General features: G+C 37.2%; 1 protein-coding gene across 6 annotated transcripts in view; it reads right to left on the reverse strand.

The window, feature by feature from the left end:
- POU6F2 (POU class 6 homeobox 2) overlaps positions 1–17,152 on the reverse strand; it is a 325,692-nt gene that overhangs the window by 126,070 nt on the left and 182,470 nt on the right. The gene's annotated exons all lie outside the window — the stretch shown is intronic.

Raw genomic sequence — 17,152 nt, forward strand, 5'->3', positions numbered from 1 at the left:
AAATAAATCTGCCACAAATGGTAAAAGCTATTGGCTCTTCAGTTTGTCAATATACAAATGGAAGAAAATACCAAAATCAGGGATTCTATTATAAGATAAATTGTCTATGCTTAACTGCAAACTGATGTACTGTTCATTTATTTAAAATGCCTTCATGATTTTGATACTGATGACTTATGCCTTGAATAGATCATTATATTAGTATTTAAGGATTTGCTTTGTACAGAGACCACTGCATTCACATGAGTGGAATTAAGCTGCAAATGGACCATATGACAAATGGATGTGACATAACTTGCAGAATGATGCAGAGTATGTGCCCACCAGAATGGTGTGAACTCTTCAAGCTGCTGATCAAATGGGATGGAAAGTTTTGAACCCCCATCATTATAAAAATGATCACCTAGCTTAACCCATTCAAAACCAAGTTCTTCACGCCGCTCCTTCCACAAGCCAAAATTTTTAATGTTTTCATTTACAAAGCTATATCAGAGGTTTTTTTTATCTGCATGACAAATTGTATTTTCTATTGGCACCATTTAATATTCTGTGCCATGTTTTTGGAAGATTGGAAAAAAATTCCAAATGCAATGGAACACAGTTGCGCCATATTCTGAAGGGGTTTATTTTTATGGCTTTCAATCTGCAGCTGAGATGACACCTTTTCTTAATTCTTTGAATCAGTAATATTGCCGACACAAAGTGTGGTTTGGGTATGTCTTAATATCTTTAGAAAAATATGAAGACCTTGCATTAAAAAAGTCTTTTTGATCACTTATTATTAAAATTTTTATTGGATTGAATGTTTTGAGATGCAGTGATACCTAACATCTCTATGATTTTACTTGTTTATTTATTTTTATTTGTGGTCTAGGGAAAGGGGATGTGATTTGTATTTTCCGTTTTTTTTAATTTCTTAATATTTTAAAAATTATTTTAACTATTACTACAGGCCCTCTAGGGTTCTTAAACCTTAGGGGGTCTAATCACTACTATATTCTCCGACAGACTGTAAAACAGGACGCTGAATTACAGCATTTAAATGGCTCCCAGCTGTCATGGCAATCGGTCAGTGCCATCCATAGAATCGCGCCGGGGAGGGGGGTGCTATTCTGCAATCCAAGATGGCGGCATTGTTAGATGCCACAGTGGGGTGCTAGCACCAACCGTGAAAGTTAATGGTAGGTGTCAACTGTGTTTAAAATAGCTGACACCTGCTGCTTATGGAGAGGGCTTGGTCCATGAGTCCTCTCCATACACCATTTCATGACTGTATATTTACTTTGGGGGTCGTGAAGGGGTTAAGGATAGCTGATCAACATAAAACCTGGAATAATCTTTTCATATCAGATCAGTGGGGTACAACAAATCTGTGCAATGAGCCAAACCTGTGCATGGAACCAAAAGTACCAAGTTCCTTTTGCTGCCTCATGGATTAGGTGGGTTACTGCAGCTCAACTTCCATTTCTTCATCCACCTTTTTGAAGGGGGTGCCGATATCGAATAACCATTGATTAGATATAATTGAAAAGGTCATCAATATCAAAAGAATACTATAAATCGATATAGTTGTGTAGTTATTGTCATTGTGCACACAAAAATCATAGTTATTATCAATGGACAAACAAAAATGATTGTGGGCAGGAATTTGGCGCCCAACAATATCCATAGATAAATATTAACAGTAATTGCCAGGTTACAAGACAAGAAAGCATGTCAATGAAACACCGGATGTCAGAAGTTGTAAGCATCAGGTTTCTAACCTGAACCAGTATTGTTTTAGCACATTGAGGCAAGAAAGAAGACACTTTTTCATAGGAAGTGAGTGTGTTATTTCTGCATAGAATGCACTAAAGCTGATTTCCCCCATGTGCATATCCCAGAACAGGCCTCAAAGAGACATTGCTTGTTAACATACACTCCATGCACTCTAATCCATACAGGATTAGGAATGTACAGCTATAGAAATCCCTTACTGAGTAATTAATATTTTATTAAAGCACCAATAGTTGCTTTATCATCAATCATCAGTTATCTGAACTGGTCTTTTCCTTTTTCTCCTAACCTGGATATATTATTATGAGCATGTGAAGTAACAGAATGCAGGTATTTGAATTTGTTTGTACTGTATCTTAAGTAAAGCTTGGAAATATGCTGCTTTTATTACTATCAATTATTTCAGTTATAGTTTGCCATTTTCCTACCGGTTGTCCTTTGTCTGCCTGGTAATTCTTTCGCTTGTCCAGGACGGATCCATTTGTCAGGATACATTGTCCTAATTCGCAGCTTACGTGCATTTCATCGTGTCCCGGCAACGCCTTCCTGATCTGTTAAACTGAATACCTTTCATGGTTTTGTAATAAACTGGAAGTGAGTAACAGTGGGATATCAAAGGAAATAATACTCTTGTTGCCATTGCTTCTGGGGTAGCCTCCTGAATGTGGCTTATACGATATATCATCTTTCCTGACACCTTTCACTCTCAATTATTTGGCTGCTGTCAAAACAAATCCATCAAATTACAGTGCTGTGTCTTCATGCTACCATTCCATTGTAAGCTGGCTGCATTAGCTTTGAAATAGAAGGAAGTATACATTTTTATCTGTATTATTTATTTAAGACTGCTTTCTCCCCAGCGAGTTATCTCACAAGCATGGCAAATTCAAATTATCTTATGTCAAATGCTGAATAAGTTCTGCTACAAAATGTGCTTTTTCAATCATAGCACACCAGGGAATATGCACACATAAAAGAGCCAGTGTATGATGGAGAAATATATATTTTATTATATTATTACCACTATAGTCCAATGTTGTATGCTTTATTATGTACATCCTTGGATGATCACAATCAAATTTGATCCAGCTTCCAAGGTATGTCGGATCAAGGCAGAATGTAAAATTTGTCGTGTCTGATTTCATATGGTTCCCCTACCCCTCCTAGTGTTAAACAAGTTCCATTAATGATCATATATTATTTAGATACTCTACAGTTTCTGTGTGATTGCAGGTTTATTAAGTGTTAGTGGCAAAAGTTGAACAGCATAAATGTTTTACATAGATATATCAATTTCATAGACTGATCAATTGCTAAAGATTCATTTCCTTCTGGAACTATACATAGTGTTCACTAGCTACAAGTGGGCCCTTAGAAAGTGGGTTAGGCTGAGTTCATCCGTACCAAAATTTTAAGATCATGTTTGGGTCCTAACTTACAACACCTGCAAGTCACCAGTCCAAGTAAGTGCGAGCGCTATGTCAATCACAGGGGCTGTGCACGCACTGGCACTAACATGGGGAGCCCTAATTCTCTCCAATATGGCGGTGCCTGGCGCCATTGCCCGATAGTGCTGATGCGTGGCCACAGTCATTTAAATGCCACTGGCGACTTTGACAGCAACATTTAAAGACTTAACACCCAGCACTGATCACGCACCTTAACCACGGGGAAAACTTTATAGTTTGGGTCTTCTCAACATTGAAGTAATTTTCCAAACTAAAATATTGCTAACCTAACCTAATGGTAGATAATCAATCATCTGGATGTAAAACCTTCAAACTCGTATTAATATATCATTGATACTTTTAACCCAGAAAAACCCTTTACATTATAAGCGTTGTCCTAGAGTTTAAAAAAATATATAGGTGGCCTTGGGGGGGGGGGGGGAAGCTGTAAATGAAGAAAAACATATACTTACCTTTTTTGACGGTCATGTTGTTCCACGCCACTGCCCATTGGTGCCAGGAAAGACACCTTCCATGAGAGGTTAATTAATAATTATTAATATATAGGTGACCTTGGGGGGGGGGCTGTAATGAAGAAAAGCATATACTTACCTTTTTCGACGCTCATGTTGTCCCATGCCACTGCCCCTCAGTGTCAGGAAAGACAACTTCCACAAGAGGTTAATTAATAATGAATAATATATAGGTGACCTTGGGGGGTGCTGTAATGAAGAAAAACATATACTTACCTTTTTCAATGCTTATGTTGTCGGTGCCAGGAAAGACACCTTCCATGAGAGGTTAATTAATAATATTTCTGTTTTCAATGCTATGCACAGTGGAATGTATTGTTTTAGTAGCAGCTGTTCTGAGCAATGCGTCATTCATTCACAGAGAGTTGGCTCACCCTTTATCTAGGGGCAGGTTATAAATTTTGTGAACCCAGAAAACCCCCTACAATTCTAGGAAAACTGAGGAATATAATAATTCCTCCACCATGTTTGATCCCTATTGCTCCACCAAGGTTACATTTGGGCTAATGGTTATATCTAACAATTCCTCATACCCTGGTTAGTCCTCTATAGGTAAGCTTTAAGAAGAGTAAAATTATTGTAGGATGCTGCTTCTACGCTTGATATTCATATTCTACTCATAAATGGACAAACCTGATTTATTAAGACTGCTGATGTGCTATATAGGTTCACGTTATTACTATCTTGAATAGGAACTGGAGGACCCTGGGCGCCAAGCAGTGGAAATGAGGGTGCAGCTGAATTTATCTTGTTTGTAATTGTGAGAAATATATTAAGGGATATGGGGAAATAGAAGTTCATGGTATATTTTGCCATTTTTTGTTTATTTCTAGGGAGTAGTAATTTGAGAATCCCGTGTGGTGAATGTCACCACAAGAATCATATGTATCTATATATTTTTATGTATCTAGTTCAAATCTATCTTTCTACACTATTTGAAATAAGTATGTAATTATATACTTTTATATACATTTTGCCATTATATAAAAAGATCCTACAGAAAAAACATCTATGCAGTATAAGCCCAGAAAAGACACAGTACTAACATGTAAAGTCAATGTTCCAGTTTATGGAGTAATAAAATAAGCATATGTAGTGTGCTATGAAATTACTATCCAATATCCTTATTTACAGCCATAATTTGAACTATTGTTAGTTCACCATTATTACGTATCTAATTGAACGCACAACCGTTTCTCATGAATTATGACCTCAATGCAAGGCTTTCCTTCACATCGACCCATCAATTGTCCTTACTCACAGAGAAATATAACCATTCAATTACTGGTAACTTCTCTCTATTCTCTAAATTTGTCCAGAATTCTTAAGGTAGCAGAAAACCAATTTTTTTTCCAATTGCCATTTTTATGTGTATATTACCTTAACTACAGAATTCATATTCAAGTCACATAGGCATAAAATTATTCCTTGTGCCTTCTAAGAAAAGGCCAACAGAGACATGGACTCTGGAAATGTCTTGCAGTCCATAGGAACATGCAGCTATATTTTTAATATTTGTAATGTCACTTTCCCTAATTGTTAAATGTGGAATATTACACATACAGACTCATTGTTAGCAACCATTTTACACGTGTGCATGACCTTAATATTGTGGCTTGGAAAATACCAGTCTTTATCCAGGTATAATAATAATGTCAGCACAGAATATTTTAAGAGTAAGAGTAATGTTTTTGTGTCAGTGATTACTAATCGGAGGAGCCAAAAGCACTAGTCAGAGCATTTACATATACATAATTTTAAAAGCCTCATTTCTTGTAAACGCTGCACTTTCTAGACATACTAAAAGAAGATTACTGCACATCGTCAAGGTGAGTATAAGCATCTACCATCAGGTATTGTAATGGTAGATGTCCTTTAAAGTCACCCACCAATAATAAATAATGCTTATTTGTTCTTCTATGAAAAGTTCTATACTTTCTGTAATTTTTCATAAATATATATTTTTTCCAGTTTTTCCCTGAACATAATCCTTTTCTAGCCTAAGTATTGTGCCTGGATTACCAATGTTACCTTTATTAAGGAGATGTTTTACTAATATACTTTATTTTATAAATTTGTCTTAATTTGTTAAGAAACAGACTGCAAATTGCCCCTTAGTTACAATGTTACCTCTCTGTTGTCATGGTAGATCAACCAAATTGAAGACAGATCTCTCTATCCTCTCCTGTTTGTTTACACAGCTGTGACCATTGAGTGTAAACCCTTTCTGTTCTCTCTTCTATGCTATGATCATTATTTTCAAAGATCAAGCTGAAACTGAAGGAGTTAATCCACTCTATTTAGAGCTGTTTAAAACAGACATAGGGAGATTACATTTATACAGTACCTTCTTTGGTAATATGTACACCCTGATGGTGTTTTTAGCATAGGTTGCAGCATGAATGAAAGATCATCTTTTATTCTTCTGTACAATATAGGGAGTCAGGCAACCCCACCTCCTTCAGTTAGGAAACCACCTCCAACAGTCAGTTTGCCCTGCCTATTTCATGTATCTGTCCCAGCACTACAGAGCAAACTGACTGCAGGAGGCAGGAATAAACATTGAATTTTTGCATTCATGATACTATCCATAATCTATAAATAAATATGCTAAAAACACCTCCAGGGGATGTACATATTACAGAAGAAGGTACTGTTTGTGGGATCGGGATGGGAAGGGGGGGGGGGGCGGCGTTAGTGTGCTGACAGGTTCCCTTAATTAAAGACTCTCCCTTACAATATTAAAAATAATCTCAAATGTCAGTTACACTTTAACACATTGATTCATTGATCACTAAATTTATTTTAGTGATTTCAATAAAATATACTTGAAGTCAATCAGGACTTACATTGGGATTACCTATCTTTATATTGGTGGGGGCATCCATATCGACTTCCAGACTTCCTCAGTTGCGTATACTGAGTATTGGCCAGGTTAGGCCTGAGAACACCTTTAAAATTAACTTCTTTCTTGCTAGAAGCCTGATTTCTATCTATAAAACATTTTATTTCTTTTCTACTTTGTTCCATTACTTCCTCGCCTTGTGAATATTCTATCACCTGAAACGATGGAAAGGTATTTTTGAAGCACTATTAAATAAAGGCCTGTGCTACTTCAGTCTACACTCATCCATGTGGGGCAGACTGATTAGAAGAATCTCTTTATCAGGCTACTGACTGCTTAAGTTTTCTTGACAGCCAAAAAGCAAACTCTAAGTTAGAATGCTAAATAAATGATTTGAATACACAAGAGCCATATGCATTAAAGTAAACCAAATAAGAAGAGGTGTGCTTTCTAAAAAGAGGACCCATCGGAGATGTTTTATTATTGTTGCCCTGCCAGTGTTTGCTACTATAAACCATCACACAATGCTTTTAGAATAAAGAAGTGCCCTACATAGGATATAGGATTGGATGTGCCTTTACTGCATATGCCATAAGCTTATTTGGCATTTTGCATTCATTTTATAAATAATAAATGCACACCCTTCAACCTCCCATCACTTTAAATAGTTTACTTCATGTAGAAAGGTAGCTTAAACAACTCTTTTGCTCTAAGGGATAGCAATCCAATGGGGAAAATACTTGTTATGGATTATATGTCATATTCGCCAGCACCGTACGGGGCCACTGGGGTTTTTAGTTTCTCACTTAAAATAAGGAGCAAGTGAAGCTTTCGTTGTTTTGTTTTTGCTTTATTTTTCCTAGATATAATGATGCAACCATTTGTTAAGAATTCACCGTATAACAATGACAAAATTCCCTTGCCTAAAGCTTCATTTTCAATCTTTCTGCCACAAACCGTCAAAGTTGTTCAAGCATACAGATCTCTGTACTCTACAGCGTCTGTCTTCTAGAAGCTCGGCTCACTTTGCTCTGCTCAGTAACAACACATCCTCCAATGGCTGTCTCACAAAAACTAACAAATTAGCAATATAGGGGATGTGCATTGTCATTTTTTACCTAGGAAGATGACTTCAAAGTAGAGTAAGCCACACTTGAATCCAGCAGCTGTTATGACCAGGGCGGCATGTGTGAATTCCCATCCAGCTATCCTCTACCATGACATTTAGGAAGGACAATAGGGTTACCGGAGTCAAGCAATGTTCTAAATATCTTGTTCAAATAAAGCATTGTCTTATAAAACCTCAGATGTAATACATGCTAATATTATGCTTAAAAATAAAGAGTAATCAATGAGAGGAGGTACAATATCTACTAATTAGGATAGTACCCTTGGGGAGCAAACTTTCTAAGTTTAGTTTTTCAGATGCAGTATTTGAAGCCAAAAGCAGGTGTGGATTGTAATTGTAAGAACATATCATTGAGTGAAGCTGCTCCTCCTCTTTTAACTCCACTCCTGGTTTGGACATCAAAAACTGCATCTGAAAAACTGAACGTTTGAACACACCCTTATAAAAGGGAATGTATCCTCAATAGTGTTATCTGAAAGTTATTTAATAGTTCTGCAAGTGCCATGTGCCCACCTTGGTATTAAGCTGGTAATCATATCCACAGCATATACTGTATCCACATTAGAACATACAGTATAAAACTTCAGCCCTGGAAAATCCATATTCAAATCTACAATCCAAATCTACAAGTATTATAGGATATGCTACAATGCAAAGGACTGTATCATAGCTTAGATGGTATGTGTAGGCAGTTTTACTCTTGTAGTTATGACCTTTCAGATAATATTTACCTAGAGCAGAAAATAAGAAACATGGCCCACTGTATTATACATGATATATTATACATTATATGTCCCAATTCTCAGCACTATAGTTCGGTAGGAACGCATGGAGTCCCTGCACTGTGTTTGGCTTGTGTAATCTTTTTGCATAGGCTGCACATGTTCGTGTTCAACCGGCCTTAGTCACACAATCTAAAAAAAATATGTTAAAAACATAAAAACTATTTGGATAAATATAATTTACTAAACTTTATAGATCATATGAATGAGATTTTAGTAAAAAGAAGGTAAATAGGACGGCTTCTAATGCATTCAGGCATAGATGAGAAGATCCTTATTACAGTGAGAACGGTAGGGATTACAGAAGACAAATTGCCGCTGTTTTATTCATAGAACATTAGCATATTACAAGGCATAATAGACGTACGGGTGCTGAGGTACTGTAATTACATTAGCCGTGCCAGCTGGAGTTACAGGGAGCTGTCTATGAGACTTATAATGGAAGACATACTACAGCTCTTGGCTGTGTCAGAAGCAAGTGTACATGTTATATAACTATAGCTAAGCTGGCAGCATAAATTTAACACACATGAATATAAAAGCTTCACTCCACATAGCACTGGCGGTACTTGCTGCCTCCTGACTACTCATTGTAGCTCTTATTAGTCCTTGTCATTCATGTTCTGCTTGTGTTCGCATACAGAAGTACCTGGGAATAAGCTATTCCTCTAAGTGAAACATCATTGTTATCATTACTGACATTGCTGCTCATTAAAATACATAAGTTAGACACTGGATTTGTGTAGTCTCTGAAAGCTATTTCATGTTCCTTGCAGAGATATACAAATGAATAGCGACAGCTCCCATTTACTTAAAAGGAAAAATGAAATTTGGACTTGTGATTCACAAAGAAGGGTCACAATTACAGCCTTGTGTAAGTTATTTACATCTACAATCATATAGCACATAACCATGCTCTAGTCCATACAAAGAAACACATGTCTTGGTTTACATTTTCAATGTTGAAAAATGTTGAATTAAATCCTATGTAATAAATGTAATGGAACACAAGAATTCTTTTTACTTGTGAATTGTAGAAGGTAAGGTGAACCAATGTATTATTAGTTTTGCAGTAGTTTCCATTTGGCGAGGTAGCTGCTATAAAACAATGGAAAGAATTATCAGGCTAGTTTCTAGCACAGGGGTAGGGAACCTATGGCTTGGGAGCCAGATGTGGCTCTTTTATTGGCTGCATCTGGCTCTCAGACAGATCTTTAATAAATAGTGATGGCTGCTGTGTGTGTCTTAGATCACTGGACACAGGCAGCGATGTTACCACTGCCTACGTCCTTTGTACAACCCAGGCGCCATCGCCGCCATCGTCTAAGCCTGTGTCAAAGAGAAGAGTGTGTTGTGACTATCTATCTTATGGGAAGCATGTGCTGTGGCTACCTATATACTGGGTGGGGCATGTGCTATGGCTACCTATGTACTGGGGGTATGTTCTGGGGCTACCTATCTACTGGGAGAAATGTGCTGGGGCTACCTATGTACTGGGGGGACAAGTGCTGTGGCTAGCTATGTACTTGGGGGCATGTACTGTGGCTACCGATCTGCTAGGGTTATGTTCTGGGGCTACCTATATACTGGGAGGCATGTGCTGGGGCTACCTATGTACTGGGGGGACATGTGCTGTGGATAGCTATCTACTTAGGGGCATGTGCTATAAGTACCTTTCTACTTGGGGGCATGTGCTGTGGCTACCAATCTGCTGGGGTTATGTTCTGGGGCTACCTATATACTGGGAGGCATGTGCTGGGGCTACCTATCTACTGGGAGGCATGTACTGGGGCTACCTATATACTGAGAGGCATGTGCCTATTGTACGGTTCTTACGGAATAACATTTTAAAATATGTGGCGTTCATGGCTCTCTTAGCCAAAAAGGTTCCTGACCCCTGTTCTAGCATATTCCATTAGGCGTCTTTACAGTCCGGTACAGGTAAAGGAAGCATGATAACTCTTCCACTACTATGTCTACAATCACCTACAAATAGCTGCTATAGAAAGTTACTCTCTACCACCACATTAGAACCCATAATATGAGGATAACATAAGCCCTTCCAATGCAATCACTAGAATTGACATTACAAGAAAAGCTTTAAAGGGGTATTCCCATCCTGGCATTCACATTTGATTTAATGTTCCTTTGTGACGATAATTTCTCATAAATGTAGCCATGCTGTCCCTTAGAAAAAAGATAGCTTCCTCGGATACGACCAGCTCACATTTTGGCAGCAGTGGCCAGACATGCGTTATTGAGCCTTGCCTGACCTCTTGGATTCAGCGATTATTACCAGAGAGCGGGTGTGGGACCTTCAGTAACTCACGAACATTTTATATACAAAAACCTTTTGTTTCTTTGTGCAATCACCAGCAGAGGTGGCCTCATCCAAGGGACGAATCTTGTTTCTAATGGACCATATGACCACAATTATGAGAAATTATCTTCATACAGGTAATTTTTTTTAATAACATCTAATTTAAAAAATGTATATATATGACAGATTAATGAAATTGAATGTGAATGCCGAGACGCGAATACCCCTTTAAGCTCCATACCTAACCCCAACCCATGGTATATGATAGCTGCTCACCGCCATAAACGGAAATACCAAGCCCAATGTGACTATATAAGGGACTTATAGAGATTTTGGAGTTTACACTGTGCATGGACATCTTTTTTCTTCCAAACAACATGGACTGTCTTCTTAAATACTTAGTCTTTTAGACCAACTACAATTGTGGATTCATCTTATTCCACTGCTGACATGTTATTTGATACACTGTAAATCATATGTACTAAGTGAACCTGGCGGACTGAAAAAAGGGGATTTATTTTCTCATAGTTAAGGAAATATAAAGCATTTTGCTTAGTGTAATAAGATATTTTCCTGCAGATATGTATTACACCAAGCGACACACTTACTCACATGCAGTCCCCAACTTACATCTCTCCACCTTTCCAATGACTCCCAGAGTTACAAACAGGATTCCTTCATACAAAAACTCTTTCTTCATGCACATTGGCAGATCATGTTTCTTGTCAAAGTAGAGCAAGGGTATCCTTTACGTAGATGTGTTGGGAAAGCGGCGTACAACATCATCAGGGAAGCCCCATCACCTATCCCCTAAATGATATTTCTAAAGTACATCAGGGCTTCCCCTGACACAAGGGGGTATATTTATCAGGGCTTCTGTGCCACGTCAGTGGTGTAGAAGCCCTGAAATAATCGCAAATGCTAGCTTATTGCTAGCACCTGCGATTATTTACCCCAATCCGCCTCCTTCACTCCAGTGGGGTAAGAGCATCTGATCACATTATTTATTTAATGTTATCCAACTAATTAGCTTTTGGTTAGACAGGATTTGAACCTACAACCTCTACTCTCATATAGTGACTGAAGTTTCATCTATTTTCTTCATTCGATTAATATAATGTTCATTTTATCTTTTTTTTTTTGCATTATATAAGGAATCATTTTAGAGAACCTCTAAGGACACTGGGAAACAGCCTCAGAATATATAATAAGCACAAACCCAGAATGTTTTGAATATATGAAACATGAATGTGGCTTGTAGGGAACATTACAGGACAAAAGGCAGAATTTACATCTTTATTGGCTATTTATGGATGTGTAATTCATCCAATATCCACTGTGGATTCATCTTATTCCACTGCTGACATGTTATTTGATACACTGTAAATCATTTGTACTGTGTGCACTGTGTAACTGGGCGGACTGAAAAATGTGCATTTATTTTCTCATGGTTAAGGAAATTTGATGCATTTGGCTTCTTGTAATAAGATATTTTCCACATTTTTTTTCAGGATTGTAATGATACTGAACGTCACAAAAATAAAAAAATATGATTTGAGTTACTTTAGGTTATTTCACTGACTGAGGTGGCTCTTCACAAAGACGGTGATTGCCTGATTGAGGTCATTTCTTGTGCCCAGGAAGTAGAGACCAACAGAGACCTTGGCAGCTTTGGAAAAGGGGGGATGAGAGTATGGCATCTATTGCTATTTTATTAAGAAATTGTATCTATTTTATTAGTGAACAGTTTTCTGTCCTGGCATTCTATACATTGTGCTTTGGTGAGTCCATAACTTAACCTATCTGACTATTTACGGGCAACCAAGTCATTATTTGCTACACTGAATCCTACAAATCATGTTTGTGTATTTTTAGTGTAAAATGATGCTTGTTAATTTTCATTGCTCACCTTTCTAGCGCTTAAAGCAGAATATACAAATAGCTAGAGCGAATCTCCAAGGCACACAACATAATCAGCCCATCTGTGTGTACTTACAGCTGCTTTGCTTGCATGAAATCACCGGGGAACAGCTACAACACATGCAAGAAATTGCAAAATGATTGTCAGTCATTTCTCTATTTGCAATTTACAGCAGTTACTTGTGACTTTTCAAGGCTTATTAAGTTTCGGTGTCACGTACCTTGCTTGTCATAGCAGAACTCATGTATATCTCATTTACTACCTGCCTGTAAGGTTTAAGAAAATGTGATGAATCCCCATATTTTTGGGGTTGAAAACCATCTGTGCCAACTAGCTAAAGGCAATACATTTTACTTGGACCAATATGTCACATATGATAAACTCTTTCTTATATATTGTGTGTCAAAGGAAGGACTAGAGAATTGAAATGGGTGACATTGTGACTGTAATACAGTAGTTTTCTCCAACTTCCATATACATACTGTATAGTAAATTTTTATTGGGTAAATTTACCATTATTATTATTTCACTGGTCACTGTTAGTAATTGTGTGATACTGTGGAAAGTATGTGAGTGGTTGGCTATGAGCATTCTTAAGGCAAATATCCCTGCTATAATAGAACTCTTTAGTGATGAGCAGATCACAATGTTTGGATCCTATGTTCTGCCAAACCCAAACCTAGACTTCAGTCAGAAGTTTAGTTCTGGGTTCGACTCACCCCTCCAACGTTTAACAACCACAAGTGGTGATTTCCAGCGGCACATGCGATCTGCCATTTTCCCAGAGGTCATCACTCCCGAACTGATGATCCACAGGAAAATGGCAGCATGCAGCTGCCACTGGCCATTTTAATGTTTAATGTTCTGTGGCAGCCAGTGCAGGTGTTAAATAGAGGTGCTATAGGTTCGGTCCCCCAAACATCATTTTGAAATAAAAGTTGAGGTTCACGCACAGTAACACCACGATATTGCACCTGCAGCTCTCTGCAGTCAACTCTAGCTGCACACTTCAAAGGTTTCAGGGGGCCTTGCACCCCAGATTATGCAATCGACATACAATATTGATAAGTAGGGAATTAGTACAAAAGTTTTTGTAGAACAGCACTGTGCATAAAAAGGAAACGGGTGCAGAAATCTTCAGAAAGGGTTCAGACACAACCCACCATACAGCGTAATCAACGATGAAGCAGCACTCCGTGTAGTGTAGAAGTAGTGAAATAAAGTGGTGGAATAAAGTCACTACTTCTACACTACACGGAGTGCTGCTTCATCGTTGATTACGTAATAAGTATGGAATGTTATTGTAAGGATCTCTTCTTCCTATGTCTTTAACTCCTGCCAAAGGCATCTATTTAGGGAATCAAAAAGACAATGTAGGTATCCTTTAACATATCTTTGTGGAAGTAAATTGGAGTGAAATACCATAAATACCAGCTAAATATTATGTGCAGCCTGGCAACTATTGGCAATCTGTATGTGTACAACTGTGAAGACCCACTGTGTATACCCCAGGGAACCCTTAAGTCGCAAAAATTCAAGAGGTCTCAATCTAAAGAGTCTTTCATAGTTCACAGCTATTATATTTGAAGTATTTTCTGTGGCCAAAACTAACCTGGCACAAATTAAACCCCTTGATATTCAAAACTTATTTTAGTGACTTATGTTGGATCCATGTAAAGATACTGTAATACCACATGGATTTCAAGTTTAAGAGTATTACAGGCAGTCCCCGGGTTACATACAAGATAGGGTCAGTAGGTTTGTTCTTAAGTTGAATTTGTATGTAAGTCGGAACTGTATATTTTATCATTGTAATCCCAGCCAGAACTTTTTTGGTCTCTATGACAACTGGATTTTAAAAATGTTGGGTTGTCACAAGAATGAGGATTAACACTAAATCTCCATTGCAGACACCTGTGATAACTGTTACAGTTGTGTATTGTAGCCTGGGACTAAAGTACAATAAATTACCAATATCCAGAGGTCTGTTTGTAACTAGGGGCCGTATGTAAGTCGAGTATTCTTAAGTTGGGGACCACCTGTATTCATAGCTTAAAACGTGTTTGAGGATAGATATTTATAATATAAATTTCTTTGCAGATACGCTAGAAGAAAAGAGCATAGTGATTGCATATTGTCTACATAACACATTAATGGGGCAGATATATCAAAAGTGAATAGACCAGTGTGACTAAACAGTCTTATGCTATGCCAGATAAATCATGCTGGATGATAAATGTGGTGTACTACAAAGCTGTGGAGTCTTACTTTAGACCAACTATTAGTTTATCTAGTTTACTCCTGAAAAATTCAACAAAATTTTGATGAGGTTGCATAAGTTTTGCCACACTGACTTTGAATTTTTCCCATGAAACCATGCCGCTTTTTGTTAATAGTCTGAAAGTGTCTCTAAAATGGTCTTAAACACTTAATATATTTTTTTGACGCAAATGAATCTACAATTCTGGTGCAGAAAGCTTGATAAATCTCCCCCACTCAACTCAATAATACAGTATACTCATACAAGTAGCAGCTGCAGCCATCAAGCATGTATTCCTTCAGATGTATACAGGAAGATGGGTGCTTTGTTTCTCAAAGACTGACCTTTAACCACTGAGTGACCAGCCTTTTTGGGCTCCAAGCCCTTTCTGTCAATTTTTAATCCTCACATTTCGAAAGTTCTAATTTATTAGATTTTTAATCATCATAACCATAGACACAAAGGAGATTATTTATCATTAGGCAGTCTGTTTGGGACAGTTCTATTTGTATTTTTGGAGCTCCGCTGCCCATCAGATTCATTATAGTGACTTTGGCCCTTTAATAAATGTTATAGTTTCTGTCAGGGATTTTTTTCAAAAAGTCCCAAAAAAGTCTCAAAATGCAAAAAAATCATAGCAAAAGCACCAGCAGGGGACTGGAGTAACTTTAAGAATTTTTATGGGAAGTTTTGCCAAACTCCCAAGTCATAAATCTGGCTTTTCACTGTGTTGCACATCTTTTCACTAGCAGTAGTTCTATGTTTACATAATATCAATAAAGTGGTGGAAATAGTAATGAAAAGTCCCAAAAAACCTCAATGCAATTTTTTAAAGACCAAAAAACACCAAAAAAGTCCACAAAAACCAATGATAAATCACCCCCAAAATTAGTAGAACTTTTTTGATAGGTTTTTGAAACTTGCATGATCCCTATATCTCAGAAAGAAGGAATTAACCAATAAAACACCACAATAAGTCAAAAAAATAAACACTTTTATTGCATATTTAAAGCACATAAAGAGCATCAACACAAAACAGCCGGTATGTGGAATATAGGTATATTCCACATATTATAGGTATACGATATATAAGCAAAAACACAAAAAATGGGTTAATGGTAGAAGTCTAAATAGTAGGACCCACATCCGAGATATGCTCGTAAACACAAACAGAAAAAAGGCAGATGTATATGGGTAAACAAATAACACATTTTATTGAAATAAATGTGAGTGATAAAAGCAATTAAAAACCCTATAAAGAAGGGTGAAATAACAAAGATTCTCCTCAAAATTCAAATTAGGTAAGAAAAATGCATAGCACAAAAATATCAAAGCAAATACATACAGGTCATACACGGCTACACCATCCAGAAAAAAGGGTACAGAGGTCGGGACACAAAGGTATATGGTAGTACTCTAATGGAAATATATTATAATAGTAATACCCAACATATATTGAAAGTGTAGACACGCGTAGGGCATCCTCTCTCCCCATTCACCATCTTCTACACGGTAATATCACCCTTTTGTCTACACTTTCAATATATATTGGGCATTACTATTATAATATATTTCCATTAGAGTACTACCATATACCTTTGTATCCCGACCTCTGTACCCTTTTTTCTGGATGGTGTAGCCATGTATGACCTGTATGTATTTGCTTTGATATTTTTGTGCTATGCATTTTTCTTACCTTATTTGAATTTTGTTATTTCACCCTCCTTTATAGGGTTTTTAATTGCAGGTATACTATATAAGCCTTGGGTGTTTTTAATAAGTCAAATCCATTTGGAGGATTCTGAAATCAGAATTCTTCTGGGGTTAATTGATGAAGTTATTTTAATTTGGCCTGTTTTTACTATTTACCTACTGCTATATCTTCAAGCTTATATATAACAACTACAGGCCTTTCTGTGTACCATGCTTGTGGGTCTTATTGTACCTGTTGTATATTGCGACCTGTTGTATATTAAATAAGCAATAAAAGTATTTCTTTTTGTTACATATTGTGGTGTTTGTATTAGCTTACTGCTACCAAAGTAGCAGAGTGTAGATAGCCTGGCCGGAGATCTTGCACTGCATATTCACGTCCTAATAAAATGTTGGACAACTAATTTGGACGTGAATAGGCAGTG

This window comes from Engystomops pustulosus, chromosome 5 (genome assembly GCF_040894005.1).
Source record: "Engystomops pustulosus chromosome 5, aEngPut4.maternal, whole genome shotgun sequence".
NCBI lineage: Eukaryota > Metazoa > Chordata > Amphibia > Anura > Leptodactylidae > Engystomops > Engystomops pustulosus.